This window comes from Eschscholzia californica, unplaced genomic scaffold, assembly GCF_041429995.1.
Source record: "Eschscholzia californica isolate CP2 unplaced genomic scaffold, dmEscCali1.0.p SCAF_12, whole genome shotgun sequence".
NCBI classification, from domain to species: Eukaryota; Viridiplantae; Streptophyta; class Magnoliopsida; order Ranunculales; family Papaveraceae; genus Eschscholzia; species Eschscholzia californica.
The window spans coordinates 32,501-37,238 of record NW_028238221.1 but is presented as its reverse complement, the minus strand read 5'-3'; positions in this window follow the sequence as shown (position 1 = coordinate 37,238).

Sequence of the window (4,738 nt, the reverse complement as noted above, 5' to 3'; positions counted from 1 at the left end):
CCCTCACTATCTACGTGTGATGACAGGAACTGTCTCCAAGACACAACAAAGTAGCAAAAACAATAAGAGGCTGGACGTCAGAGTCGAAGTCCAAACCACCAGAAGAGTTCCGCACTTCGACTGGGGGGCATGAGGATACTATATGAAGACTATGAAGAAACTGAAGAACAATACGGGTTAAGCAACCCTCACCTGTCCAACAGGCAACTAAAATCACCAGGCACCTAAGTCGAATGACGAACACTTCTTCATTTGACAACAACGAGTTCAACGTACTGTTCATCAAAATTTATTTAGAAGGAGCAAAGTCCCGCACTTATTCCTCAAGTTCAATGTAATGTTCTTAAATCTAAGATATCACTTCCGATGTAAACAAAAATTTAGAAATAAAATCTCAAGTATTTATCCAGTAATTACTTGTGTCTAAACTTTATCAATATCGATGTCAGTTCACTACAAGGGCATCTAATTACTTGTCTGGAGAGAAACAGTAGGTCGCTAGACGATCCCAAAACACAATAAAGTGTCGGTCTATCACTTTTATAAGTGAAGATTGGAAATCCATCCAAGACGGGACAACAAGTAGCTAGCCGTCACCTGAACACAGTAAGGTGCTGGCCGTATCCCGTATGTAAATTAGCATTCAAGTTGGGACAACAAGCAGCTGGCCGTCACCTAAACGCAGTAAGGTGCTGGCCGTATCCCGTGTATAACTTAGGATTCATAATCCATTCAAGTTAGGACGACAAGCTGCTAGCCGTCACCTGAACACAGTAAGGTGCTGGCCGTATCCCGTGTATAACTTAGGATTCATAATCCATTCAAGTTAGGACGACAAGCTGCTAGCCGTCACCTGAACACAGTAAGGTGCTGGCCGTACCCCGTATATAACTTAGGATTCATAATCCATTCAAGTTGGGACGACAAGCTGCTAGCCGTCACCTGAACACAGTAAGGTGCTGACCGTATCACTGGTATAAATTATGATTGGTAATCCATCCAAGATGAGACAATAAGTTACTTGCCGACACCTAAACGCAATAAGGCGCTAGTCGTCTTCCCTACACAAGCATAACCACTCAACTAAGGAGAAAAACAACAATAGTAAATGTATCCTTGAAGGAAGAGTCTCAAAGAAATCCAGTGGGTTCACTTGAACCATTAAAATACAAATCCAGAAGTCTAGAAGTCAACTCTACAAACAACATATATCCGACGTGTGTCGTCCGAACAAAACGGCTGAACGCCTAACGACACACGACGACGACTACATATAGTTCGTTACTAAGGAAAAGAAATCAACAACACACATAATATTCTAAACAAGCCAAGTCAAAGGAAAGCACTAATGAGGCGAACCGCCTCCAGTTGCATCATCGCCCCTCATCACCTCGTCCATATCTATCGTCATCTCTCCCGCCCGCTGCTCCGCCAAGAGCTCCTCATAACGAACCCGCCAGGCCTCTATGTTATCATCCATATCCCATCTGTCGGGCCCATGCTCGCGGTACTCGACGAACAAGTCTGCACGAGTCCGTAACGCCGCGTCCGCCGCAATCTGATCCCTCTCACGGGGAAATTCATCAACTAGCTGTTGGTTGTACGCCGCTTCTCGCTCCAGCACAGTGTACCGCCCCCGAAGATCCTCCAACTCTCTCTCTTGGGCACGCATCCTGTCGCCCTGCTCCTGAAAGGAAACCACCTGGCTGTCGTAGCGAGTCTGCAACCTGGAGAACGATCCCGTCAACTCCGCAACTCGGTCAACACTCTCGCTCAACTGACGACGAGAGGAGATCGACGCCATGAGAGCCTACCAAGACCCAAAACAGAGATGAGCATGTAAATATAACAAGAAATAGTTGCAACTTGAATAAGAGGCAAATACCTGATATTGGTGCGAAACACCATAGTCTGCACCCCCGCAGGGACCGTAGGCAAGGAACTTCTGATGATCTTCAGAAGAGAGCAGCTGGTCCCCTCCAGTAGACAAAAAAGTGGAACCATCAAAAGGAGAAGCAGAAGGATGATGCCTCCACATAGAAGCCCCACCAGAAGACTCAGATAGGGGTATCGCCGAGTAAACCGGCTCCGTAGCTGGGACCTCCTCGGTAATAGGAGCAGACGAAGAAGAATGTGGAAGAGAACTCGAGTTAGTGCCCGCCTTGGACCTCTTCCTCTGGCCGCCCTTCCGGATGTCCGCGTAAGCACCAGGGATGTAGCCGGAACCCACCATGTCTGACGACGCAAAAGACTCTGTACTCGCTGCAGGAGGTGGGAATAAGATCGGCGCACCAAACGCCTCTTGGTGATGATGAAGCCCACTCCGTATCTCGACAGCCGCCGCAGGAGGAGGAACTTGACCAACCAAAGTTCTACCAGGAACGAAATCCCACAGAGGAGTACTTGAAATAAGAGAATGAGACAGAAGGAAAGCGCTACTTCTCTCTGGGTCACGACGCTCGAACAGTTGGGAGATCCTCTCTTTCCAGCCACGAAGCTTCGCAACGTTCTTATTATTGAACGTACAATCTGTCAAGAAGATGATACAACCTTAGGCAACAACATACGTGGCGTATTCAAAATAAATGGTAACATACTTACGGGCGTCTTGCCAACGGGAAGGAATCTGACCTATCCCCCGGTCGCCGAACACCAGGTCACCACGTGCAAGAAAATAATTGGTTTTCCACTTTCGATCGGTATCCGGCAAACCAGTGATCAAAAGAACACCAGGTTTTCGCGGCTTGATGCCATACCGACCCTTGTCCCTAGAGTGACTCGCCAAGTGGTAGAAGCGGAGGACATCGCTCGCTGAGAGATCTACGCTTTGTAGGTAGGCCAACACTTCCAAACACAACAAAAGCCTCCACGCGCCAGGCATGAGCTGCGAAGGAGCTATTTCGTAATGATCTAAGACACCGTGGACCAAGCGGGGGATGGGGAATCTAAATCCCATGGAGAAAGGAGTCGTGTACAGTGCGGTCCAGCCGCCATGATCCTCGTCAATCAGCTCATCGGGTTGAGGGAGCCTGAGCTCTATAGAGCCGGGAATGTTATACATGAATCTCACATTTTGAAGCTCCTCCTCCGTAATAGTGGAGGCCGGGTTTTCAGATAAGCGCTTCAGGGATGCGCTTTTTCGCGCCAACATCCGTCTAAATTCGGAAGGTACTGGCGCGTGAGTCGGATCAGAGGAACTACCGTGCTGACGGTGACTCATCTCAGAAGGCAAAGTCTGTATGGAAAATGGACAAGGTTTCAGATCCTACAACGACTAACTGAGGCTAAGGAAGTGAGCAATAGCTGGCTTGATGTGCAATATTTAGTTTGGTGTGTGCAGTCAGTTAATCGAGCTAAGTGATAACCCACTCAAGGTATCAAACCTAGCAGTAACACACTCAAGGTATCAAACCTAGCAGTAACTCACTCAAGGTATCAAGCCTAGCGCTAACTCAGTCAAAGTATCAGACATAGCAACAAGTCGGTCAAGGAATCTAATCTAGCAATAACTAACTCAAGGTATGAATCTCAAAAACACATGCCAACAAATAAGGAAAGTAACTTTGAAGATCAAACGCTATAAACATTCAAGAACGAATCAAGAACAATTGAAGAACACTAAAATTCAATCAAAGAACTCAACAAAGTCAAGTAGGAAAGAGAAAAATACCTTATCAAGGTGAAGAATCCCAAGAATCTCTCTCCAAAGCTCCGAATGGCAAGTGAAACAATGGCCTTACACCTCTTCTTATAGGGTCCAACCCAAGGGGTACCCCCCACCTCCTTCCCGCGAAGTGGCCTTTCGCGCAAATACATTTTAAACACTGATACGCGAAGACCATAGGCGTCCCAAGGACCCACGACATATTTGGGTCTTGCGCGGAACCAAGCGGGTGACACCCGGAGAAAACGAAGCGATAAGATCCGATCGTACAAACAAGGTGCAATAGGTCACTGGCCGTCCAAACGGCCAACGCGCAAGAAGGGGCTGGCCGTCCGGACGGCCAGTACATATGCAGGAGAGCTCCTGGCCAAGCGCACAGGAGCGCGCTGGGCGTATCGCAAAGCCCAGCGCGCGCCACGTGGCGCGCTCCTGGCCAGGAGCGCAGGAGCGCGCTGGGCGTAAGGGAAACGCCCAGCGCGCGCCACGTGGCGCGCTCCTGTGCGCCCCGCGCAGGAGCGCGCTGGGCGTAATGCGTACGCCCAGCACGCGCCACGTGGCGCGCTCCTGTGCGCCCCGCGCAGGAGCGCGCTGGGCGTAATGCGTACGCCCAGCACGCGCCACGTGGCGCGCTCCTGTGCGCCCCGCGCAGGAGCGCGCTGGGCGTACGCAGACGCCCCCCTGTGCGCTCCGAGCGCCCTGTGCGCTCCCGGCGCCCCGAGCGCCTCGTGCGCTCCCGGCGCCTTGCGCCCAACAAACCCGCTGCCGGCACTTGATATATCCGTCAAACGAATCTTCCCGCGATTCTGACAGACCAAGTGGCACCCCCACTAATAAAATATGATCGAGACGCGCACTCCTCCGCTGACACGGTCATACCTCACTACTCTCTAACTCCGCATCCGGACTTAGAGAGTGGGGGGCAAATTGTATGGGCAAATATCCGCCCCACGAGGTGCCTGCAAGATTTATGAACAACCGCTTCGTAAGGATAAAATCCGCGAAGCTTGATAAGGAGGCCCGGTAACGGCCCAAGACGCTAGCATGATCACCAGATCCATACCCGCTTAACACTAA